Source organism: Heptranchias perlo, unplaced genomic scaffold (assembly GCF_035084215.1).
Source record: "Heptranchias perlo isolate sHepPer1 unplaced genomic scaffold, sHepPer1.hap1 HAP1_SCAFFOLD_60, whole genome shotgun sequence".
Lineage (NCBI taxonomy): Eukaryota > Metazoa > Chordata > Chondrichthyes > Hexanchiformes > Hexanchidae > Heptranchias > Heptranchias perlo.
The window spans coordinates 2,891,968-2,918,164 of record NW_027139623.1 but is presented as its reverse complement, the minus strand read 5'-3'; the positions used below and the strand labels follow the sequence as shown (position 1 = coordinate 2,918,164).

Sequence of the window (26,197 nt, the reverse complement as noted above, 5' to 3'; positions counted from 1 at the left end):
AGAAGAACGGATTATCCTCATTTTATGAGACCACCCATGGTGGGTCTGCCACGTGATGGATTATTTCCAGTTTCAAAGATTGGGGAGGAGCGGGGAACAGGCGTTGAGACGACACAGATGGAAGAATCGTCTGGATGTTAGGCGGTTCTTTATTTCCCAGAGTGTAGCGAGTCTCTGGAATGCATTGCCGGCTGGTCTGGTGGGTGCTGACACTTTGTATACTTGGCTTAAAATCATCGAGTTTTCTGTTCCAAGCAGACAATTAAAGATGAAGTTTGCGGACCTGATACAACTGTGGGTGAACGGAAGAAACCAGGCCTCGGCACTTAGTCTAATGAGAAAGGGGGAGTTGAGAAGAAAGGCTGGGAAAGGGGGGAGAAAGACCTTGAACTGTGCTGTAACCACCCTTCCTATTTCAGGGCGCATTTTTCGAACGCTCCCGTTATCAGTCACTTTGCTTACGGTTGGACGGGACTAGAAATGCTCAGGAACATTGTTGCAGTGACCGGCAAGAATATTTCGAGTCCTCCTGCTTCAGAGGAGGGCGAGGTGAGGCGTGGAGAGCATTGAGTCTCATTTCACTATAAAGGGCCAGGTGTGAGTTTGTGTTTAAAGATCACTTCACAAAAAACACCTTGACGAGCTGAGGTTACTGACGGACATGATGGTCAGGAAAAGACCAGCTGGTTCATCAATCCTGTCCCACATGCCCGGAGCATCGTGACTGGACACTTCCTACCGACACCACCCGCCCCACACACCGGGAACATGTAATCTCCTGGGAGCGGTTACAAACCAGAAAAAAATACAGGGCCAATTGATGGAAAATTCCCACCCCGACATCTTCAGACGATTGAAACCAGTCCAGGACATGACAGTGACCATGTGTAGGTTAACTGTAAAACCACTCACTTTCCATATGATGCGATCTCTGTCCCAGTCAAGAACAGATCCAGATCCCTCGAGAAGGCAGAAAGAGACTCAGCACCCACCACACCAGCCGGCAATGCATTCCAGAGTCTCACGACTCTCTGGGAAATGAAGAACCGCCTGACATCCAGACTATTCTTACCGCTGTGCAGTCAAAACGCCTGTTCCCTGCTCCGCCCCAATCTTTGAAACTGCAAATAATCTATCACGTGGCAGACCCACCTTGGATGGTCTCATAAAATGAGAACGATCAGTTCTTCTTTCCTTGGGTAGCTTTTTATTTTATCTGGGAATGTAGCTCAGTGGTAGAGCGCATGGTTCGCATGTAATGAAGTCCTTGGGTTCAATGCCCAGCATCTCCAACGCTATTTTTTCATCAGAATTACGCACGGAAAGGCGAATTTCGCTTTCTGAGCGCAGCGAGTTCCAACTTCTGAGGCTCCACAAACATTCAATTGTCCCGGAGCAGGACTTCATCTCACGGTCCCCTCAGCAGCTCAGCTCATAACAGCCGCCGACTGACCAGAATTCAAAAGGTAAAGTGTTTGGGCATCGAACCTGAGACCTCATACACGCGAAACATGCGGTCTATCACTGAGCTCCATCAACAGATAATAACGATCTCGAACCAAATGTAAAAGGTCTGAGTCTCCCACTTTCCGAAGGCCACCCGAGGATTTACTGTGCTGAAAAGCATTTCCTCTTTTAAGCATAGGAGATACCAGAGGTCTGCGGACCTGATACTAGTATTTTAATTCCAGATTTTATTTAATTAATTCAATTTTTAATTAATTGAAATTGAATTCCCCAGCTGCCGTGGCGGGATTATTAGTCCAGGCCTCTGGATTACCAGTCCAGTAAACTAACCACGATACCACGGTACCCGCTGGGGAAACAGAAGAAACCAGGTCTCGTCACTCAGAGAAATGAGAAAGGGAGCGTTGCGAAGAAAGTTTGGGAGAGAGGAGAGTCTCCTCGGGCTGTGCCGACCAGCATTTCTGTTTCAGGTCGCTGTTCTTCCAACTGCTCGCTGGACATTGCACCGTCACACATTCCGATCAGTCGGCGGCTGTTTTGAGCTGAGTTGCTGAGGAGACCGTGAGATGAAATCCTGCTCAGGGGCAATTTGATGCTTGTGGAGCCTCAGAGGTTGGAATTCGCGGCACACCAAAACCAAGCTTCGCCTTTCTGTGGGTAATTCTGGTGAGAAAATAGCTTTGGAGATACTGGGGATTGAACCCAGGACCTCATACATGCAAAGCACGCGCTCTACCACTGAGCTACATCCCCAGATAGGAGCACATTCCAACGAAGAGCTGATCGCCTTCATTTTATGAGACCACAAAAGGTTTTTTTGGGGCTTCAATTCATCTCCTTTTCTGCTCCAAACAGACAATTAAACATGAAGTTTGCGGACCTGATATAATTGTGGGTGAACGGAAGAAACCAGGCCTCGGCACTCAGAGCAATGAGAAAGGGGGCGTTGAGAAGAAAGGCTGGGAGAGGGGGAGAGCCTCCTTTGGCTGTGCTGTCACCATCATTCCGATTTCAGGGTACATTTTTCGAACGCTCCCGTTATCAGTCACTTTGCTTACGGTTGGACGGGACTAGAAATCCTCAGGCACATTGTGGCAGAGTTCGGCAAGAATACGTCGAGTCCCCGAGCTTCAGAGGAGGGTAAGGTGAGACACAGACAGCATTGAGTATAATTTCACTGCAGACGGATGCAGGACTTGCCCCTGGTGTGGTTTTGTGTTTAAAGATCACTTCACTGAAAACACCTTGACCAGCTGAGGTTACAGACGGACATGATGGTCAGGAAAAGACCAGTTGGTTCATCAATCCTGCCCCACATGCGTGGAGCATCGTGCCCAGACACTCCCTACCGACACCACCCGCCCCTCCCACCGGAAACATGTAATCTCCTGGGAGCGGCTACAAACCAGAAACAAATCCAGCGCCAATAAGGAGGGGAAATTCTGGGAAATTCCTCCCCGAATCCCTCCGGCGATCGAATCGAGTTCAGTGGATCACACTGACCATGTGTAGGTTAACTGTAAAACCACTCACCTTCTATATGATGCGATCTCTGCCTCAGTCAAGAACTGGTCAAGATCCATCCAGAAGGCAAAGAGAGAGTCAACACCCACCACACCAGCCGGCAATGCATTCCAGAGACTCAGTACTCTCTGGGAAAAGAAGAACCGCCGAACATCCAGACTATTCTTACCTCTGTGTAGTCTGAACGCCTGTCCGCTGCTCCTCCCCGATCTGTGAAACTGGGAATAATCTATTTCTTCACTCAGAGGGTGGTGAACCTGTAGAATTCTCCACCATAGGATACTGTGGAGGCCAAGTCACTGAATATATTTAAGAAAGACAGATTTGTCCACACAGAAGGCATCAAAGCGTATGGAGAGAGAGCGGAAATGTGGTATTGTGATGGAGGATCAGCCATGATCATATATAATGGCGGAGCAGGGTCGAAGGGCCCAATGGCCGACTCGTGATCCTATTTTCTCTGTTATTATTACTGGGCCCGCTCTCCAGCCCCGGGATGGGAGCCATTTCAAAGGCGCGTGCGTGCTTCCATTGAATTTTATCGTGTGCAGAGCGTTCGGTTTTTCTCGAGGTGAAGAAACCCTTTCCTGTCCTTGTGTGTGAAGGTGAGGTGAGAACAAGAGGGTCTTTTCAAAATTCGAAACATAAAGCGTTTGGAGATGCCGGGGATTGAACCCGGGACCTCATATATGCAAAGCATGCGCTCTTCCACTGAGCGACATCTCCTCAGTAAAACCGCTACAAATTTAGAATAAAAAAGTGGGCTTTCCGCTCTGTCTCTCCCGGACAATGCGATGTCCAGTCGTTCCACGTGCTCACAATGTTCAACCTCTGCTTCAGTTCACGGGGTTTCTGCTCCTCTTTACTTTGAACTTTCCAAGAAAAAGTCAGCGGAAATATAAAAAATATAATTGCCGATAGTCAGTGACGAGGCTGACATCCAACCTCTGTATCATAAAGTGACACAGCGTCAAACAAGAGCTGGGACTGCTCGCTCGACATTGCACCGTCACACATTCCAGTCAGTCGGCGGCTGCTGTGAACTGAGCTGCTGAGGAGACCGTGAGGTGAAATCCTGCTCAGGGGCAATTTAATGCTTGTGGAGCCTCAGAGGTTGGAATTCGCGGAACATCGAAATCAAGATTCGCCTTTCTGTGGGTAATTCTGGTGAAAAAATAGCTTTGGAGATGCTGGGAATTGAACCCAGGACCTCATACATGCTAAGCACGCGCTCTACCACTGAGCTACATCCCCAGATAGGAGCACATTCCAACGAAGAGCTGATCTCCTTCATTTTATGAGGTCACATAAGGTTTTTTTGGGGGATCAATTCATCTCCTTTTCTGCTCCAACCATAAAATTAAACATGAAGTTTGCGGACCTGATATAATTGTGGGTGAACGGAAGAAACCAGGCCTCAGCACTCAGAGTAATGAGAATGGGGGCGTTGAGAAGAAAGGGTGGGAGAGGGGGAGAGACTCCTTTGGCTGTGCTGTCACCATCCTTCCGATTTCAGGGCACATTTATCGAACGCTCCCGTTATCAGTCACTTTGCTTACGGTTGGACGGGACTAGAAATCCTCAGGCACATTGTAGCAGAGGCCGGCAAGTATATTTCGAGTCCCGGAGCTTCAGAGGAGGGTAAGGTGAGACACAGACAGCATTGAGGATAATTTCACTATAGACGGATGCAGGATTTGCCCCAGGTGTGGTTTTGTGTTTAAAGATCACTTCACTGAAAACACCTTGACGGTCTGGGGCTACAGACGGACATGATGGTCAGGAAAAGACCAGTTGGTTCATCAATCCTGCCCCACATGCCTGGAGCATCGTGACCAGACACTCCCTACCGATACCACCCGCCCCACCCACCGGAAACATGTAATCTCCTGCGAGCGGCGACAAACTAGAAACAAATCCAGCGTCAATAAGGAGGGGAAATTCTGGGAAATTCCTCCCCGACTTCTTCGGGCGATCGAATCGAGTCCAGTGGATCACACTGACCATGTGTAGGTTAACTGTAAAACCACTCACCTTCTCTATGATGCGATCTCTGCCCCAGTCAAGAACTGGTCCAGATCCATCCAGAAGGCAAAGAGAGAGTCAGCACCCACCACACCAGCCGGCAATGCATTCCAGAGACTCAGTACTCTCTGCGAAAAGATGAACCGCCTAACATCCAGACTATTCCCACCTCTGTGTAGTCTGAACGCCTGTCCGCTGCTCCTCCCCAATCTGTGAAACTGGGAATAATCTATTTCTTCACTCAGATGGTGGTGAACCTGTGGAATTCTCTATCAAAGAAGGCTGTGGAGGCCAAGTCACTGAATATATTTAAGAAAGACAGATTTCTCCACACAGAAGGCATCAAAGCGTATGGAGAGAGAGCGGGAATATGGTATTGAGATAGAGGATCAGCCATGATCATATATCGTGTCGGAGCAGGTTCGAAGGGCCGAATGTCCGACTCGTGATCCTATTTTCTCTGTTATTATGACTGGGCCCGCTCTCCAGCCCCGGGATGGGAGCCATTTCAAAGGAGCGTGCGTGCTTCCATTGAATTTTATCGTGTGCAGAGCGTTCGGTTTTTCTCGAGGTGAAGAAACCCTTTCCTGTCCTTTTGTGTGAAGGTGAGGTGAGAACAAGAGGGTCTTTTCAAAATTCGAAATATAAAGCGTTTGGAGAGGCCGGGGATTGAACCCGGGACCTCATACATGCAAAGCACGCGCTCTTCGACTGAGCTACATCCCCACGGGAACAGTCCCTCCACTTTAGAATAAAAAGTCGGCTTTCCGCTCTGTCTCTCCCGGACAATGCGATTCCCAGTCGTTCCAGGTGCTCACCATGTTCAACCTCTGCTTCAGTTCACGGGGTTTCTGCTCCTCTTTACTTTGAACCTTCCAAAAAAAAAAGTCAGCGGAATTTAAAAAAATACAATTGCCAATAGTCAGTGACGAGGCTGACATCCAACCTCTGAATCATAAAGTGAGATGGATGAATGACACAGCGTCAAACAAGAGCTGGGACTGCTCGCTCGACATTGCACCGTCACACATTCCGGTCAGTCGGCGGCTGCTGTGAGCTGAGCTGCTGAGGGGACCGTGAGATGAAGTCCTGCGACGGGACAATTGTGGAGCCTCAGAAGTTGGAACTTGCTGCGCTCAGAAAGCGCGAATCGCCTTTCCGTGCGGAATTCTGATGAAAAAAGATATTTTGGAGATGCTGGGAATTGAACCCAGGACCTCATACATGCGAAGCATACGCTCTACCACTGAGCTACATCCCCATATGCAATAAATAGCTAACCAAGGAAAGAAGAACTGACCGTTCTCATTTTCTGAGCCCGTCCAAGGTGGGTCTGCCACGTGATAGATTATTTGCAGTTTCAAAGATTGGGGCGGAGCACGGGACAGGCGTTTAGACCACACAGAGGTAAGAATAGTCTGGATGTTAGTCGGATCTTCATTTCCCAGAGAGTAGTGAGTCTCTGGAATGCATCAGCTCTTCTTTCCCTGGTTCGACTGTTGTTTCATGTGGGGATGCAGCTCAGTGGTAGAGCGCATGCTTCGCATGTGTGAGGTCCTGGGTTCAATCCCCAGCATCTCCAAAAAATCACGAGAAAGGCGAATCGCGCTTTCGAAGCGCAGCGAGTTCCAACTTTTGAGGCTCCACAAGCATTAAATTATCCCGGAGCAGGACTTCATCTCACGGTCCCCTCAGCAGCTCAGCTCAGAGCCGCCGCCGACTGACTGGAATGTGTGACGGTGCAATGTCGAGCGAGCAGTCCCAGCTCTTGTTTGACGCTGTGTCATTCATCCATCTCACTTCATGATACAGAGGTTGGATGTCAGCCTCGTCACTGACTATCGGCAATTATATTTTTTATATTTCCGCTGACTTTTTCTTGGAAAGTTCAAAGTAAAGAGGAGCAGAAACCCCGTGAACTGAAGCAGAGGTTGAACATTGTGAGCACGTGGAACGACTGGACATCGCATTGTCCGGGAGAGACAGAGCGGAAAGCCCACTTTTTTATTCTAATTTTGTAGCGGTTTTACTGAGGAGATGTCGCTCAGTGGAAGAGCGCATGCTTTGCATATATGAGGTCCCGGGTTCAATCCCCGGCATCTCCAAACGCTTCATGTTTCGAATTTTGAAAAGAGCCTCTTGTTCTCACCTCACCTTCACACACAAGGACAGGAAAGGGTTTCTTCACCTCGAGACAAAACCGAACGCTCTGCACACGATAAAATTCAATGGAAGCACGCACGCGCCTTTGAAATGGCGCCCATCCCAGGGCTGGAGAGCGGGCCCAGTAATAATAACAGAGAAAATAGGATCACGAGTCGGCCATTGGGCCCTTCGACCCTGCTCCGCCATTATATATGATCATGGCTGATCCTCCATCGCAAGACCACATTCCCGCTCTCTCTCCATACCATTTGATGCCTTCTGTGCGTGGAAATCTGTCTTTCTTAAATATATTCAGTGACTTGGTCTCCACAGCCTTCTGTGGTAGAGAATTCCACTGGTTCACCACCCTCTGAGTGAAGAAATAGATTATTCCCAGTTTCACAGATCGGGGAGGAGCAGCGGACAGGCGTTCAGACTACACAGAGGTAGGAATAGTCTGGATGTTAGGCGGTTCTTCTTTTCGCAGAGAGTACTGAGTCTCTGGAATGCATTGCCGGCTGGTGTGGTGGGTGCTGACTCTCTCTTTGCCTTCTGGATGGATCTGGACCAGTTCTTGACTGAGGCAGAGATCGCATCATATAGAAGGTGAGTGGTTTTACAGTTAACCTACACGTGGTCAGTGTGATCCACTGAACTCGATTCGATCGCCTAAAGGAGTCGGGGAGGAATTTCCCTGAATTTCCCATCCTTATTGGCGCTGTATTTGTTTCTAGTTTGTTGTCGCTCCCAGGAGATTACATGTTTCCGGTGGGTGGGCGGGTGGTGTCGGTAGGGAGTGTCTGGTCACGATGCTTCGGGCATGTGGGGCAGGATTGATGAACCAACTGGTCTTTTCCTGACCATCATGTCCGTCTGTAACCTCAGCTCGTCATGGTGTTTTCAGTGAAGTGATCTTTAAAGACAACACCACACCAGGGGCAAGTGCTGCATCCGTCTGTAGTGAAATTATACTCAATGCTGTCTGTGTCTCACCTTACCCTCCTCTGAAGCTCGGGGATTCGACATATTCTTGCCGAACTCTGCCACAATGTGCCTGAGGATTTCTAGTCCCGTCCAACCGTAAACAAAGTGACTGATAACGGGAGCGTTCGAAAAATGTGCCCTGAAATCGGAAGGATGGTAACAGCACAGGCAAAGGAGTCTCTCCCCCTCTCCCAGCCTTTCTTCTCAACGCCCCCTTTCTCATTGCTCTGAGTGCCGAGGCCTGGTTTCTTCCGTTCACCCACAATTATATCAGGTCCGCAAACTTCATGTTTAATTGTCTGTTTGGAGCAGAAAAGGAGATGAATTGAAGCCCCAAAAAAACCTTTTGTGGTCTCATAAAATGAAGGAGATCAGCTCTTCGTTCGAATGTGCTCCTCTCTGGCGATGTAGCTCAGTGGTAGAGCGCGTGCTTTGCATGTATGAGGTCCTGGGTTCAATCCCCAGCATCTCCAAAGCTATTTTCTCACCAGAATTACCCACAGAAAGGCGAATCTTGGTTTTGGTGTGCCGCGAATTCAAATCTCTGAGGCTCCACAAGCATCAAATTGCCCCTGAGCAGGATTTCATCTCACGGTCTCCTCAGCAACTCAGCTCAAAACAGCCGCCGACTGATCGGAATGTGTGACGGTGCAATGTCCAGCGAGCAGTTCGAAGAACGGCGACCTGAAACAGAAATGCTGGTCGGCACAGCCCGAGGAGACTCTCCTCTCTCCCAGACTTTCTTCGCAACGCTCCCTTTCTCATTTCTTTGAGTGACGAGACCTGGTTTCTTCTATTCACCCACCGGGTACGGTGGTATAGTGGTTAGGTTACTGGACTAGCAATCGAGAGAGCTGAACTAATAATGTGGCGTCATGAATTCGAATCCCGCTACGGCAGCTGGGGAATTTAACATTAATTAATTAAATAAAATCTGGAATTAAAATACTAGTATCAGGTCCGCATTCCTCAAAGCAGCTGAAAAGAGGAAATGCTTTTCAGCACATTAAATCCTCGGGTTTCCTGAGGAAAGCGAGGCACTCAGTCCTTTTACACTTGGTGAGAGGTCGTTATTATCTGGTGATGGAGCTCAGTGAATGACCGCATGCTTCGCGTGTGTGAGGTCTCAGGTTCTATGCCCAAACACTTTTCCTTTTGAATTCTGGTCAGTCGGCGGCTGTTATGAGCTGAGCTGCTGAGGGGACCGTGAGATGAAGTCCTGCTTCGGGACAATTGAATGTTTGTCTCAGAAGTTGGAACTCGCTTCCCTCTGAAAGCACGATTCGTCTTTCTGTGGGACATTCTTGTAAAAATAAATGGTGGAGGTGTTAGATATTAAAGCCAGAGATTTATACACGCAAAGCAGGCGCTATACCACTGAGCTACAACCCCAAATCCAATCGACCTATAGCCAAGGGTATAAGGACTGAGTCCTTACTGTCTTAACGCCACCCAATGATTTACTGGGCTTAAAATCATCTCCTCTTGTGCTCCAAGCAGACAACAGCCACGTAGTCCCGTAGCGGACGGTTGGACGGGACTAGAAATTCTCAGGCACATTGTAGCAGAGGCCACGAGAATATTTCGAGCCCTTGAACTTCAGAGGAGAATAACGTGAGGAGCAGAGACATTGAGTCTCGTTTCACTAAAGACAGACACAGGACATGCCCCAGGTATGGGTTTGTGCGAAGATCGTTTCCTTGAAAGCAACATGACGAGCTGGGGATGTAGACGAACATCCGAAAATGATGCGCTGTAAAAGACCAGCTGGTCCATCAAACCTGCTCCTCACTCGGGATTGCTGGAGCATAATTACTGACACTTACTTTCCATTCCCCCGCCCGCAGCCATGGAATCTCCTGGGAGAGACAAAGATCCTGAGAAAAATCCAGGGCCTTTAAGGGATAGAATACACTGGAAAATTCCTCCCTGACCCCCTCAAGTGATCGAAACCAGTCCAGGAGATCACATGGAATGTACGTACGTTAAATGTAAATCCTCTTACCTTTTATATGTTGTGACCTCTGCCCCAGCCAAAAACCGGTCCAGCTCCCTGGAGAAGGAAGACAGAGAGTCAGCACGCACCGCACCAGCCAGCAACGTATTACAGAGGCGCAGGACTCACTGGGAAAAGATGAACCGCCTAAAATCCAGCCTAGTCCTACCTCTGTGTACTCAAAACACTTGTCCCAGGTCCTCCCCAATCTGTTAAAGTGGAATAATCTCTCACTGGGCCCGCAATCCAGCCCTGGGTTCGGAACCTTTGATACGGTGCGTGCGCTCTTCCATTGAATGCTATCCTGTGCCGAGCATTAGGTTTTTCTCGAGGTAACGAAAGTCTTGCCTGGTCTTGTGTTTCAAGGTTCGGTGAGCCTCAGAGGATCTTTTCACAACTGTAGCCAAAATTCGAAACATAAACAGTGAGCAAGATAGTAGCAGACTTCAGTAGCACATAGGCAGACTGACAAAATGGGCAGACACATGCCAGTTGCAATTTACTGCGGAAAAGAGTGAATTCATGCACTTTTGGAGGAACCACGTGCAGAGGCAGTAGCATCTAAATGGTACTATTTTGAGGGGGTGGAAGAGCAGTGGGACCTGGGGGTGTATATTCACCAATCTTTGAAGGTGACAGTGCAAGTTGATAAATGGTACTATTTTCAGTGGATCCAAGAGCAGAGGGGCCTGGGTGTGCATATTTACAAATCGTTGAATGTGACAGGGCCAGTTGATTAGGCGGTTAAGAAAGTGAATGGGACACTTGGCTTTCTAAATAGTGGCATTGAATACAAACACAAGGAAGTCACGCTGAACTGGTTAGACCTCAGCTTGAGTGTTGTGTACAATTCTGGACAGTACACTTTATGAAAGATGTCAAGGCCTTGGAAAAGGTACAGAGGAGCTTGATCAGGATGATGCCAGGGAAGAGTGACTTCAGTTACGTGGAGTGGTTGGAGAATCTGGGTTTGTTCTCCTTAGAGCAGAGAAGCTTAAGGGGAGACCTAATCGAGGTATTCAAAATAATGAGGGGTTTGGGCAGCCAAATAGGGAGAAACTGTTTTCACCGGCAAGTGGGTCAGTAACCAAAGGTCAGAGATTTAAAATAATTGTCAAAAGAACTAGAGGGGAAATGAGGAGAAATGTTTTCCCATCCTCGCTGGTAAAAACAAGCTGCTGGAACTTTTCACTCTCTCTCCTTTCCCTCTCTCTCTTTCCCATGGTTCAAACAAACTGATGCTGCAGCATCTGAAGTTTACGACAGTTTCCCACAGACTTCAATTCCGAGCTCGGCAGCTGTCTTAACTTTAACCTCGCCGCTTACCTCAGTGCAAGTACATCGTCTCAGTTAGACTTCTAAACAATCTGAAGCAATAATAAAACCTTTCGAACTTGCTCAATCTTCTCAGAATGTAGTCTTGAACAGTCAAGTCCAACAGTTCTGTGTTCAATTCTGTGTTGAACCAAACTCTGCTCCTTTAGCAAGTGAAAGATCCATATTTAAAAGTCCAAAGTCCTTAATGGGGTAACCATATATTTAATCAAGTGTTTAATATGAGCCTGAGCTCCTATCATGCTTCCATGTTGGGGAACACCTGGGCAACAGTGACGAAACTATTATAAGTTTTCAATTGGCTGTTAGAAGCAAAGTCACTGAAAATTTACAACTCATAGATATAACTACCTGCATTTAAACAGCGCATTTAACCCCCCACAGATAAATAGACCAATCCGAATTACTGAGGTATAATCAGACAAATATGGAACTCCAGCTGAAGAAGGAGATATTAGGCGCCATGAGAAAATCATAACACAAGAGATGGCTTTCATGGAAGGTCTGAAAGAAGGAAAGGACTTGCCTTTATACAGCGCCTTTCAAGACCACAGGACGTCCTAAAATGCTTTACAGTCAATGAAGTGCATGTTGAAGTGTAGTCATTGTGTAATGTGGGGAACGGGCCAGCAAATTTGCACACAGCAAGCTCATACAAACTGCAATGAGATAAATTACCAGAAAATCGGTTTCAGTTATATTAGTTGAGGGATAAATATTGCCCAGGTCAATGGGGAGAACTCCTGTGTTTATTCTTGAATATTGCCGTGTGATCTTTTATATCTACCTGAGAGGGCAGATAGGCCGTTTCACGTGTCTTACGTAAGTCGATATGTCCGACAGTGCAGTGCTGCCTCAGTACTGCACTGCAGTGTCAGCTTGGATTATGTGTTCAAGTCTCTGGAGTGGGACTAAAACTCACAACTTTCCAACTGAGAAGTGAGACCGCTACCCACTGAGCCACGTCTGATACCTGAAAGGGGTAGAGGGAGATGGAGGGGCAGAGGGAGGGCATTCTGGAGCGTGGATATGGATGAAGGCACGGCTCTCAAAAGTAGGGCAAATGGACTGTGGATGCACAAGCGCTAGAGGTGGGGGAATGGAATATTTGGCAGGGGCTGCAGGGCTGGAGGAGTTTACAGAGATAGGGAGGGGTGAGGCCCTAGTGGATTTAAGTGTAAGGAACAATAAAAATAAACTACAGGCTTTGGAGACTGGAAACCAATGCAGTTCAGTGAAGTTTGGATGATTTGTGAGGGACTCACCAACCAAAAAGAGAGGGGTGGAGATTGAATCAGTGGCAAGGATGTGGAGATTGGGAGGGGGTCAAAGATCTTGACTTCACAATTTTTAACTGGAGTAAATTATGGCTCCTCTAAAACAGAATGTTGCTATGACAACTCAAAGACACTGGAAGGGTCAAGAGAGGCGGTGGTTTTGTCAGCGTAAATCTGAAAGCTGGTCCATGTCTGCGGACAATGTCACCAAAGGGCATCATGTGGATGAGGAAGAGGAGGCAGCCAAGGATTGAATCTTTAGATACATCAGAGATAACGGCGATAGGGTGGGAAGAGAAGCTTCTCCTGGCTACGATCAGATAGGTGAGTGGAACCAAGCGAGGGATGTCCCACCAAAAGAGGCCAATGAACGATGAATGAGGAAGTCACGGGTGGGTTTCCTGTCGGTGAGGAGGAGAGGGCGGAGATGGGGAGGGGTGGGCCATGGAGGTATTTAACCCCCATGCTGAAAATGCTAAAAGTTCGACGATCGGGAACTGGGAGTTAGTGAGGGTCCGTGAGGCCAAGCAGGACCTGGTGCTGGTTGGAAGGAGGAGGCTGAATGACCGGACAGGCGTGCATTGGAGGAATGGAGTCTGGAGGGTCAGAGGCATTAATGAAGGTTTTAATGGCAATATGCTGGGGAAGGAATGGAGGCGGGTGAGGGAAGCACGGGGCCTTTGTGAAGGAGGTCAAATCGGGTCATGAGCTCAGCTCGGGGTTGCACGGGAGCAATTTTACTGCAGCCTTCAACCAATGTAAAATAAACGGGGAAATATCTGCAATAAAATAACGGAGAGAGGAATGGCAATGAAACTCGTTTAGTGACCCCTGATATCACGCACAGGCCTAAGCATGACCATCAACTGTCCCCGTGTCAGAGACTCAAAATACATATTTTAACTGGGAAACTGCAGGGACAGAGTGAAACGGGTCTGCTTTTGTCACTGGATTCAGTGTAGACGCGGTGAAATCTGTAAATGTATAAATGAATCGGCAGGAGTGAGCATGGTCAATACAATTATATGAAAACTGTAAATGAAGCCGCTGATTGTTGTTGGACCAGTCCTTTCTGAGCACAGCTTTTAACTTTATTCCTGAGAGAAGTCTCATTAAGACAAGGTTCTGAACTTTGAGATGTTTTTGATATATCCACGTCATTATTTACATTGGAGACAAAGCTGCTGATGTAATGTGTTTGTTCAGGTGACTGTAACTAATAGCAATGATCAGGGGTATAACCGTCTCAGTGGAGATTAATCCCCTGTATAAATTAAGCTCGTTGCAATGTATCGGCTCAGAGTGCTTTCTGGAGCTCCGGTTTACAGATCAGCAGAAGTCACTGCTTCTCACAGAAATGGGATATTCAGTACTGTTTCAGATCGAACGCATTTACTATCCTGTTCTTGCAGCCATTGGAGTTCCAGGTAAGCCGTTATCTCATCTGTGAATATTGCAAATCGGTGCTATCTGTGCTGCTGTACTTGGCTAATTATTTTTTCTCCCACCATGTTTTGCGCAGTCACCTCTTATATCAGTTGAATGATTGAATGTTTAAAGTCTCTGCTCTTTCAGTCTTGTAGGAGCTGCATTATATCTGTAATGAACATTGTATATCCAACCCTGGCACTGTTACTGGATTGTTCTCTGTACTGAATATAATGTTGAATAATGGTATGTACTTAAATTCAAAACGTTCGGTCTTGAAGGAGCTGCATTATATCTATTATGATCATTACATCTCCAACCCTGGCATTGTTACTGGATTATTCTGTGCACTGAATTTATCGTGGAATAATGGTCTATCATTCCAAATGGTCGGTCCTGTAGCAATTGCATTTTTTCTGTAGTGAACGTTGTTTATCCAACCCTGGCTTTGTTACTGGATTATTCTCTGTATTGAATGTATTGGAATCAGTTGTCTGGGCTAAGAGCTGGTATCAGACCATCAGGATTGGTTAACATTTTCATGTTGTTGAAATAACCTGTCCTGGAAAATTTTTCTTTTAATGTGTTTTCAGTGATTGATAATGAGACAGCTCACGGTCTCAGTGTTAAAAGGAGGCAGCGCAATGCCCGCCCTCTTCAATCACATGGTTTAGTTTAAGTGGCATTTCATTGTATTTATTGGTTATCACTGTTATGAGATATTTCATTATGTGTGTATCTGACGCAGCTCCAGAAGTCTGGTTACTGAACAGAATTTGCTGCTGATTCTTTCATATCTCCTTCTCTGCTTGACTGTGGATTAATTCACTGTAAAATGCAATGTTTTGTATTTATGTTGTATCAGTTTGCACTTTTTCTGTTGGAATCATGAGCCCTTCTATTTATCTGTAGATTTTTAGCAGCAGCGGTGATGTTGGCGTTTTGTTAATTGAACAATGCCGCCATCTAACGCTGTACTTTGTAATTACAGGAGAAGGAATTTCAATCATTGTGAGGTGTGTCTGGAAGAGGCATTCGATTCTGTTTATTCCATGAATTGTATATGAAGTGAACAGTGTAGGTGAACAGCTGGAGACTTGGAAGATCTGCAGAAACATTAAACTGTTCACAGAGGCTCCACTATTCAACAAACTGACACTAAGAATAGGATCTTTGCAACACGGGGCTGGTGAAGAGAAAACAGGCGCAGGATGTTAGGATTTACTCGGATGTGAAAAGGGGCATTGAAAAAGAGTGTAGAGAGAGTGCGGAGAGATAGAGAGGAGCGATAGAGAACGCAACTGAGAAGAAAAACGCGAGAGAGGAGCAGAAGGAACGAGAGAAAGAGAAAGACAGAGAGAGAGAGAGAGAGAGAATGGGGGAGAGAGAGATAGAGAGACACATAAGCAGAATGAGAGAGAAGGAGAGCGAGATGGAGGGAGAAAGCGGGATCAATTGCTGAAACTTGGAATACAATTATGAAGAGGAAATGTGACTTGAAGGCGTTATTAGGATGTTGTCAGATTGTGAGAGTTTTATTGTACTCTCTCCGGGTGTGTTTATCACTATCAGATCCTCAGTCTGTTTATGTGAATGTTCCTTTTACTTGTTTACCGGCTGAATACATAAACATAATTGAGATGTATTTAAAGAAAAAGGATCGCATTGGATTGTTAGGATGTTGTATTCTAGAAGCTATGTGTCAGCTTAATTCAATAAAGAACGAGGCTAATTTAATGAATGCATTTTAATTACAGGGCTCGACAGGGTAGATGCAAGGAGGATGTTTCCCCTGGTTGGGGAGTCTAGAGGCAGGATCACAGTCTCAGAATAAGGGGTAGGTCATTTAAAATCAAGATGAGGAGAAGTTTCTTCAATCAAAGAGTGGTGAATCTTTGGAATTCTCTACCCCAGAGGGCTGTGGAGGTTCAGTCATTGAGTACATTCAAAGCAGAGATCGATTGATTTCTGGATATTAAAGGCATCACGGGATATGGGGATGATGCAGGAAAAAGGCATTGGGATGCAGATGGACGGGAAAGTGAGCGAGGGTCGTTACGGTCGAGGGACTGTAACTAACAAGCTGCTCCCTGACACCAATAACCACAGAAATTACGGGTTGAATTCATTAATTGTGTTGTGTTTCTGGGACCAATAGATTAGATTCCTTTCAATACTGTGCTGCAGTCTCTCCCTGTGAATCCGAGCCTCTCCTCCCACTGCATTGAATCCTCCGTCTCCTCATCCGTTGCTTCTGTTTATACACTTTCCAAAACCATCTGCTCCTGGCTCCACTCCAGCTCCTGCATGTCTTTTTCCTTGTCTCACTCCCAATCTCACTCACTCGCTCGACCTCCAGCTGCCTCTTCCAATCCGATCCGAAGCCTCAAACACACCACCGCGGATCTCCATCTTTCCGGTTTTGGGCCGGCCCCAGTCGGCTCTCTTAACCCAGAGCAACAAACCAGCAGCACCTCCCGCTGTCCCCCACCCCCCAGCCCGCTCACGTTCCCGTCCACCTTGAGCCCAAAATCCACATTTAACCAGTTGGATTCCCGGTCCGTAAAACCCCTTCTCCCTTCCCTACTGGCACTGCCCCCTCTCTCGGGCCTTTCAGTGGATCCGGTGCTCAATTTATTCACTTTCTGTGTCAATTTGCCAAGTCATTCTTGATAATTGTCTTTAAATACATTTTTCTGCACGAAAGCGCGGCCCAGGTCAGTGAATCAGATTCCAGCGTTTGATGCAGCGACAAAGCTGGAAATGTCCCCCAGATCCTGTCAAAAAGCTGCTTTGTCTCCAGGTCTGATCAGTAATTTCTCTGCTTCCTTTCCCTTTCTTACAGTTAACTTGGTGGCGATTGTGATCCTGACCCGAGGAAAGTGCGGTCTCTCCAAATGTATCACTCGCTACCTGGTGGGAATGGCGGCGGCCGATCTCCTGGTCGTTATCACTGATGTCGTAATGAGGCGCATTGTTGAGATTTATTTCCCAGTTTCATTCTTGACCATTACCCCCGTGTGCCGTCTCATTGTCACCATGATTTTTGCAGTCACAGCGGCCTCTGTCTGGTTCACAGTGGTTTTCACCTTTGATCGATTTGTGGCCATTTGTTGTCAGAAGCTGAAAACAAAACATTGCACCGAGAAAACGGCGGCTGTTGTTATCGGGGTGGTGAGTGCGCTGAGCTGTTTGCTAAACATTCCCTGGTACTCTGTAATTGACCCGGAATATATAATCGACAATGTACCCCGGGGTTGTGTCTGGAAACAGAACCTTTTCACTTCACCCGCATGGGCAGCGTTTGACTTGTTTTATTTTGTGTTAATGCCTTGTCTCCCATGCATTCTGATTTTGCTGTTCAATGTTCTCACCGCCAGGCACATTTTAACGGCCAGTAGAGTCCGCAGGGGGCTCCGGGGCCGCAGCAATGGAGAGAATCACAAGGATCCAGAGATGGAGAACCGAAGGAAATCCATCATTTTACTCTTCAGTATATCAGGCAGTTTTATATTGTTATGGAGCACAGTCGTTTTTTATGTTATCTCTCTGCATACAGCAAACGCCCAGTACTATGCGGTCAGTGACATTGAGTCAGCCGCATTCATGCTTCAACTTCTCAGTTCCTGCACCAACACGTGTATTTATGCTGTGACCCAGACTAAATTCAGAGAGGAGCTGAAGAACGGGGTGAAATACGCACTGAATCTAATTGTTACATTCGTTAAATCATAGAAACGTCTGAGAATTTTCATCGAAAATCAAATAAAAAGTCAATTAGAGTAGATTTTCACGTTTGGCGGTGGGGTAAGACTGGCGGTAGCGGATCGGGCGTCCGTTGTTCACCGCACCTGATTTTTCTATCCATTGAGATCAATGTGTTCGCTAACTTAACTGATATCAATCCAATACGTTAAAAACATTTGGAAATACCAGACAGGAATTATATTTTATACGACAAATGCGGTGTTTGTGAAATGATACAAGTTGATTTGAACGTGAAAAAGGTTTTCTGTTACTAATCTGGAAATACATGATTTCAATATTAAATGTTGCAGCCTGAAACGTGTAAAATCAAACATGGTCCCTTTCGGTTGATGATTATTTCCCATCACACACACTGCCCGGTGGGATGGACTGAGGGTGAGCTGTCAGTGTCAGACAGCGTCCTGTTCATTGGGACATTTGTTTTGACCAGAACAGAATAATAATGGACCAACACCCGGACCTTACTAACTGGGAAAATATTAATGTAATTTCAAACTCCAGTGGGGAGTTCCGAAGATCGTTTCCTCTCTGAGCTGCTGGGCAGCAATGTTTACTCACTGCAGGGAGTTTAATGGGACATGAGTCTGGGCCTGGTTACACAGATCTATAAGGAAACCTCATGATACATTTCTGAGAAGATCAGGAGGCGGGAGATTTCTCACGGCCTCAGCAGGCCAAGGGAAAGCTCTAATGCTCCTCCTCGCCACACAAAATATGAGTTACAAATAAACTTCTCAGTGTTCTGGATCACTCAATGCCCATCGATAGGGCGGCTCCTCCACCCATTTGTAACTAACATTATGTGGTGTCCCGTGTACGTCATAATACTCTGATTTACATATTACACGTGGTCTGACCCGGAAACAGGTGGGTGTTGCTCCGGCCGCTCTTCTCAGGACCCGACCCACGATGGTGGAGGCAGGAACGCCAGTGTTAAAGGGGCGGTAAGTGACCTGACACCATTTACTTGCCTCTACCACCCCATTTCCGCCAGGCGGGGATACTTAAAATCGGCCACACCTTTCCTGACCTACGCCCTAGTATTAATCTTCGAAGCCCACAAGCTGGTCCATTGTCTCAAACTGCACCGGTTCACAACACGTGGAGGGAAAATTTCACCATCGCTGGGGGCTGAGCTGAAAGAGCGGATCACCCGCCCCTTATAGAACAGGCCCGATTTTACTTTCTCCGTCAGTTCACCGCCCAAGCAGTGAAGGTGAAATTACCCCCTACGTCTCTGATCCCAAAGTTCGACAGGTGTGTGAAGCACATCACACACTGTTTGCTAAATACTGTCATGAATGTGAGCGTATCGATCCATGTATTCAGGTAAAAGGTGATAACCCCCCGCCCCTCCATAGAGACAGGATCCCTATACCGTGGAGTCGAAGTGGGGGTTCACCCCCAACAGCTCGGTAACACAGGATGCAGTGCACTGCGGGCAGTTCCCTGGGATGCACCTCCAGATAGATATGAACTGCTGCTGGAAGGCCATCAACTCGGTGAAGGAGGCCCGATGGTCTTCCTAAAACCAGCTGGTCTTCCAGGTGAAGGAGCTGTTCACGATCCAAGGTCCAGGAGTCCGTGCTGTGGGAAGCACTGAAGTTTAAACTAACTTGGCAGTGGGATGGGATACAGAGTGGAGCTACAATAGGGGGTGATGTGCAGCCAAATATATAGAAAAAAACAAGTCAGCTTGGAAGACAGGGCAAATATGTGAGGGCAGGGGTGGATGGCATCTATTTTAATGCAAGGAGTCTTGCGAATAAGGTGGATGAACTGAAGGTGTTGATAAACATATGGGAGTATGATATTGTTGCTGTCACAGAGACATGGTTGAGGGAGGGGCAAGACTGGCAGCTCAATATTCCGGGGTACAGAATCTTCAGGCGAGACAGAGGGGGAGGTATAAGAGGAGGGGGGGTCGCAATATTAATTAAAGAATCAATTACTGCCATAAGGAGGGATGATATATTAGCAGGTTCCTCTAATGAGGCCATATGGGTGGAGCTTAAAAACAAAAAGGGGGCAAGCACTTTGATGGGAGTGTACTATAGGCCCCCAAACAGTCAAGGGGAGATAGAGCAACAAATATGTAGGCAAATCTCAGAAAATTGTGCAAATAATAGGGTAATAATAGTGGGGGATTTCAACTTCCCCAATATTAACTGGGATACTCAGAGTGTAAAAGGCTTAGAGGGTACAAAATTCTTAACGTGCATCCAGGAGAGCTTTTTGAGCCAGCATGTAGAAAGTCCTACAAGAGAGGGGGCGGTACTGGACCTAATTCTAGGGAATGTGGCCGGCCAAGTGGAAGAAGTGCTAGTAGGTGAGCACTTTGGTGACAGTGACCATAATTTGGTGAGATTTAAGGTGGTCATGGAAAAGGACAGGGAGGGGCCGGAAATAAAGGTTCTAAATTGGGGGAAGGCCGATTTTAATAGGATAAGGCAGGATCTGGCCAAAATGGACTGGGATCAGCTGCTTGTAGGAAAATCCGCATCGGAGCAATGGGAGTCTTTCAGAAGGGAGATTGAGTCCATACAATGGCAACATGTTCCTGTAAAGGTCAAGGGTGGTTCCAAGAACTCCAGGGAACCTTGGATGTCAGGGGATATACGAGAATGGATTAGGAAAAAAAGGAGGGCTTTTGGCAGATACAAAAGGCTAAAGACGGAGGAAGCCCTAGAGGAGTACAAAAAGTGCAGGGGGATACTTAAAAAAGAAATTAGGAGATCAAGGAGGGGCCATGAAATAACACTGGCGAGCAAAATAAAGGAAAATCCTAAGATGTTTTATAAGTATATTAAGGGTAAGAGGATGACTAGGGAAAAAATAGGGCCCATTAGGGACAAAAATGGCAATCTGTGTGTGGAGCCGGCAGATGTAGGAGGGGTTCTAAATGATTTTTTTGCATCTGTTTTCACTATGGAGAAGGACGATGTAGACATAGAAATACGGCAGGGGGACTGTGATATACTCGAACATATTAACATCGAGCGGGAGGAGGTATTGGCGGTTTTAGCAGGCCTAAAAATGGATAAATCCCCAGGCCCGGACGAAATGTATCCCAGGCTACTGTGTGAGGCAAAGGAGGAGATTGCGGGGGCTCTGACACATATATTCAGAACCTCTCTGGCCACAGGGGATGTGCCAGAGGACTGGAGAACCGCTAATGCAATACCATTATTCAAGAAGGGGAGTAGGGAAAAACCGGGGAACTACAGGCCAGTGAGCCTAACATCAGTGGTAGGAAAATTATTGGAAAAAATTCTGAAGGACACAATTAGTCTCCACTTGGAGAAGCAAGGATTAATCAGGGATAGTCAACATGGCTTTGTCAAGGGAAGATCATGTCTGACTAATTTGATTGAATTTTTTGAGGGGGTGACTAGGCGTGTGGATGAGGGTAACGCAGTGGATGTGGTATACATGGATTTCAGTAAGGCCTTCGATAAAGTCCCGCACAGGAGACTGGTCAAGAAGGTACGAGCCCATGGAATCCAGGGTGCCTTGGCACTTTGGATACAAAACTGGCTTAGTGGCAGAAGGCAGAGGGTGAGGGTCGAAGGTTGTTTTTGTGACTGGAAGCCTGTGGCCAGTGGGGTACCACAGGGATCGGTGCTGGGTCCCTTGCTGTTTGTGGTCTACATTAATGACTTGAATATGAATGTAAAAGGTATGATCAGTAAGTTCACTGATGATACAAAAATTGGTAGGGTGGTAAATAGCGAGGAGGATAGCCTCAGTCTGCAGGACGATATAGATGGGTTGGTCAGATGGGCGGAACAGTGGCAAATGGAATTTAACCCGGAAAAGTGCGAGGTGATGCACTTTGGAGGGACTAACAAGGCAAGGGAATACACAATGAATGGGAGGACCCTAGGCAAGACAGAGGGTCAGAGGGATCTTGGTGTGCAAGTTCACAGATCCCTGAAGGCGGCGGAACAGGTAGATAAGGTGGTAAAGAAGGCATATGGGATACTTGCCTTTATTAGCCGAGGCATAGAATATAAGAGCAAGGAGGTTATGATGGAGCTGTATAAAACACTGGTTAGGCCACAGCTGGAGTACTGTGTGCAGTTCTGGTCGCCACACTACAGGAAGGATGTGATCGCTTTGGAGAGGGTGCAGAGGAGATTCACCAGGATGTTACCAGGGCTGGAGCGCTTCAGCTATGAAGAGAGACTGGGAAGATTGGGTTTGTTTTCCTTGGAGCAGAGGAGGCTGAGGGGGGACATGATTGAGGTGTACAAAATTATGAGGGGCACAGATAGGATGGATACTAAGGAGCTTTTTCCCTTCGTTGAGGGTTCTATAACAAGGGGACATTGATTCAAGGTAAAAGGCGGGAGGTTTAGAGGGGATTTGAGAAAGAACTTTTTCACCCAGAGGGTGGTTGGAGTCTGGAACTCACTGCCTGAAAGGGTTGTGGAGGCAGGAACCCTCACAACATTCAAGAAGCATTTGGATGAGCACTTGAAATGCCACAGCATACGGACCAAATGCTGGAATATGGGATTAGAGTAGACAGGGCTGATGGCCGGCGCGGACACGATGGGCCGAAGGGCCTCTATCCGTGCTGTATAACTCTATGACTCTAAGATGCGGCCTGACCAAAGGCTCTATGGGGAAAGACGACATTGTAAGGCTATTTTACCTTATATTGTTCAGCATGTATTTGAAAATATGTTCTATATTTTCAATTGTAATAACGGAATCGTAGCGTGTATGATATCTATTCTATTGTTTTGAATTGCAATTGTGGTATTTACATTGAACTGTGTGCATCCATAAATTTTATGAAATAAAGTACATCTTGAAATATTTTTTAAAAGTTCCAGTCTCACCGTGTGTGCTGTGTTGGACAGTGAACAGTGGAAACACAGCCGGACAGTAAAGATGTGGGGAGTTATAAAAAGAACATCTATTGCAGGACCAGGTGAGAAATAGGATTAATTTCTTAATGATGAGAAACTCGGGGCTGTAGAGGAGCAAAGGGATTTGTGTGTCCAGGTGCACCAATCACGAAAAGCTACTGCACATGTCCAAAATTTAAAGGTCCCAATTTCTAGTCTGTCATATCCCAAGGTGCTGCTGTCAGGTATTTCGCCAACTCTCTGGAATTTGCTGATATAATCAGGCCCCACTGCCGCCCTCGCTGGTCCATTCCATCCATCCAGCGCCCTCTGCATTAAAAAGTTACATTCAATCATTCTGCTCATCCTCTGCCCCAGGGAGAGAAGACGAATAGTGGCGGGAGGACCCAGACCATCAGCCTTATATGAGTTTGGACGTTTCTGTTTTTAATTCAGGTTATTTTATTTGCAATTATTTCCCTTTTTTGTACCTTTATATTTTAATTTCATTATTGCAGATTTTGCATTTTTGAACAAATTCTCCAAACCCTTTGCGCAGTGAGTGCTGACTCCGGGCCCATTGATTGACAGCTCTCACCACCTCCACCCCCATCCCCCACTACCCCGGGCTGACTCCTCCCACCACGTAACACGCATCACGCAAAAGCGTCACTCACCTTACCGCGCTGACGTCCTTGCGCCGCGTTGCCTTAGCAACAGGCCCGCGCCGGGAGGATGATGATTGCGGCCCAAGGCCGGTGGACGGGCGGGCGGTGCTGTGGGCGGGGGAGGGACCGACAGAGGGAGGGCCCGCACCGGGGAGTGGCCTGAGAGGGGTGGCGGGGGAAGTTACTCGGGGCCTCCTGTGGGCCCCGTGAATCTGAACTCTGTCAGCGCCCGGTGTCGAGCTGGGCTCGGGGGGGAGTCACTCTCCCGCCTCCCCGTCAAACGGGCCGTGGGTCGGAGCCCAAAAGTGAACGAAAATAGAACAGCACAGAGAGAGGCCGCTCGGCCCATCGCGCCTGTGCCGGCCCTGTGAAAGAGGCCGCTCGGCCCATCGCGCCTGTGCCGGCCCTGTGAAAGAGGCCGCTCGGCCCATCGCGCCCTTGCCGGCTCTGTGAAAGAGGCCGCTCGGCCCATCGCGCCTGTGCCGGCCCTGTGAAAGAGCGATCCCATTAGTCCCACTCCCCCCTGCTCTTTCCCCACAGTCCCGCAAATTTTCCCCCTTCAAGGATTGACCCGATTCCCTTTTGAAAGTTATTATTGAATCTGCTCCCACCGCCCTTTCAGGCAGTGAATTCCAGATCAGAACAACTCGCGGCCTAAAAACATTCTCCTCATCTCCCTCTGGCTCTTTTCCCAATTCCCTTCAATCTGTGTCCTCTGGTTACCGACCCTCCCGCCAGTGGCAACAGTTTCTCCCCATCGACTCCATCAAAACCCCTCCTCATTTTCAACCCCTCCATTAAATCTCCCCTTAACCGTCTCTGCTCGAAGGAGAACAATCCCAGCTTCTCCAGTCTCTCCCGGGAACTGAAGTCCCTCATCCCCGGTACCATTCTGGTAAATCTCCCCTGAACCTTCTCTGCTCCAAAGAGAGTAATCCCAGCTTCTCTATTCTCTCCACATAATTATTATTATTATTAATTGGGTTGTGCTGGGTATCTGGAAGCTGTAATTCGGTGAGTAGAAAGCAGTGGGAGGATAAGTCTGCAGATTGATTTTGGGAGATGGTGAAGACGGTGATCGTGGATTCAGACAAGGGAGGGAGGTGGTCTTTGAGACCGTCCGTGCTCTGTTGTAAGATCTCACTGTGTGTGTCTTGTTCCAGCCGTTCCCATTTGTACCTGTGACCTGACTGGCGGAGTCTGCGACCTCAACTGCTGCTGTGACCCTGACTGTTCCCCCGCGGACATCAATGTCTTCCCCACCTGTCTGCCGGGCAGTGAACCGTAAGTTTCTGTTCATGTGTTACTACATTGGCACCCGGTCCGACAAAGCTTCGATTTTAAGACCCTCGACCTCGTTTTCAAATCCCTCCATGGTCCTCGCCCTCTCCATATCTCTGTAACCTCCTCCAACCGATTTAATCTCCACCGACAACCCCATGTCACTCCAACCTCTCATGGAATCGAACCCACCCATTTATCTCCTCCCACACACCATCTACACTCTGCGCACAGTCAGTGCTGGGACATTCAATCCTGTTAGACACACAGTCAGTGCTGGGACACTCAATCCTGTTATACACACAGTCAGTGCTGGGACACTCAGTCCTGTTATACACACAGTCAGTGCTGGGACACTCAGTTCTGTTACACACAGAGTCAGTGCTGGGACACTCAGTCCTGTGAATACACACAGTCAGTGCTGGGACACTCAATCCTGTTATACACAGTCATTGCTGGGAAAGTCAGTCCTTTTACACACACAGTCAGTGCTGGGACACTCAGTCCTGTTATACATACAGTCAGTGCTGGGACATTCAGTCCTGTTATACACACATTCAGTGCTGGGACATTCAGTCCTGTTGTACGCACAGTCAGTGCTGGGACAATCAATCCTGTTATACACACATTCAGTGCTGGGACACCCTGTCCTGCTATCAACACAGTCAGTGCTGGGACACTCAGTTCTGTTATACACACAGTCAGTGCTGGGACACTCAGTCCTGTTTTCACACAGTCAGTGCTGGGACACTCAGTCCTGTTATACACAGAGTCAGTGCTGGGACACTCAGTCCTGTTATACACACAGTCAGTGCTGGGACACTCAGTTCTGTTATACACACAGTCAGTGCTGGGACAGTCAGTCCTTTTTCAATACAGTCAGTGCTGGGACACTCAGTCCTGTTATACACAGAGTCAGTGCTGGGACACTCAGTCCTGTTATACACACAGTCAGTGCTGGGACACTCAGTTCTGTTGTACACACAGTCAGTGCTGGGACATTCAGTCCTGTTATACACACATTCAGTGCTGGGACATTCAGTCCTGTTGTACGCACAGTCAGTGCTGGGACAATCAATCCTGTTATACACACATTCAGTGCTGGGACACCCTGTCCTGCTATCAACACAGTCAGTGCTGGGACACTCAGTTCTGTTATACACACAGTCAGTGCTGGGACACTCAGTCCTGTTTTCACACAGTCAGTGCTGGGACACTCAGTCCTGTTATACACAGAGTCAGTGCTGGGAAACTCAGTCCTGTTATACACACAGTCAGTGCTGGGACACTCAGTTCTGTTATACACACAGTCAGTGCTGGGACAGTCAGTCCTTTTTCAATACATTCAGTGCTGGGACACTCAGTTCTGTTATACATGCAGTCAGTGCTGGGACACTCAGTCCTGTTATACACATTCAGTGCTGGGACACTCAGTCCTGT

At 47.5% G+C, this 26,197-nt stretch overlaps 7 non-coding genes and 1 pseudogene across 7 annotated transcripts; 4 read left to right on the top strand and 4 right to left on the bottom strand.

The window, feature by feature from the left end:
• The window catches only part of LOC137316718 (zinc finger protein 229-like), a 346,515-nt pseudogene that overhangs the window by 31,759 nt on the left and 288,559 nt on the right, over nt 1-26,197 (top strand).
• On the bottom strand, nt 2,149-2,220 carry trnaa-ugc (transfer RNA alanine (anticodon UGC)). Its single transcript has one exon. It is a non-coding gene; the product is annotated as a tRNA-Ala (tRNA).
• trnaa-ugc (transfer RNA alanine (anticodon UGC)) lies at nt 3,646-3,717 on the bottom strand. Its single transcript has one exon. It is a non-coding gene; the product is annotated as a tRNA-Ala (tRNA).
• Nucleotides 4,174-4,245, bottom strand: trnaa-agc (transfer RNA alanine (anticodon AGC)). The gene has a single exon. It is a non-coding gene; the product is annotated as a tRNA-Ala (tRNA).
• Nucleotides 6,206-6,277, bottom strand: trnaa-cgc (transfer RNA alanine (anticodon CGC)). Its single transcript has one exon. It is a non-coding gene; the product is annotated as a tRNA-Ala (tRNA).
• trnaa-cgc (transfer RNA alanine (anticodon CGC)) lies at nt 6,527-6,598 on the top strand. The gene has a single exon. It is a non-coding gene; the product is annotated as a tRNA-Ala (tRNA).
• Nucleotides 7,050-7,121, top strand: trnaa-ugc (transfer RNA alanine (anticodon UGC)). The gene has a single exon. It is a non-coding gene; the product is annotated as a tRNA-Ala (tRNA).
• Nucleotides 8,547-8,618, top strand: trnaa-ugc (transfer RNA alanine (anticodon UGC)). The gene has a single exon. It is a non-coding gene; the product is annotated as a tRNA-Ala (tRNA).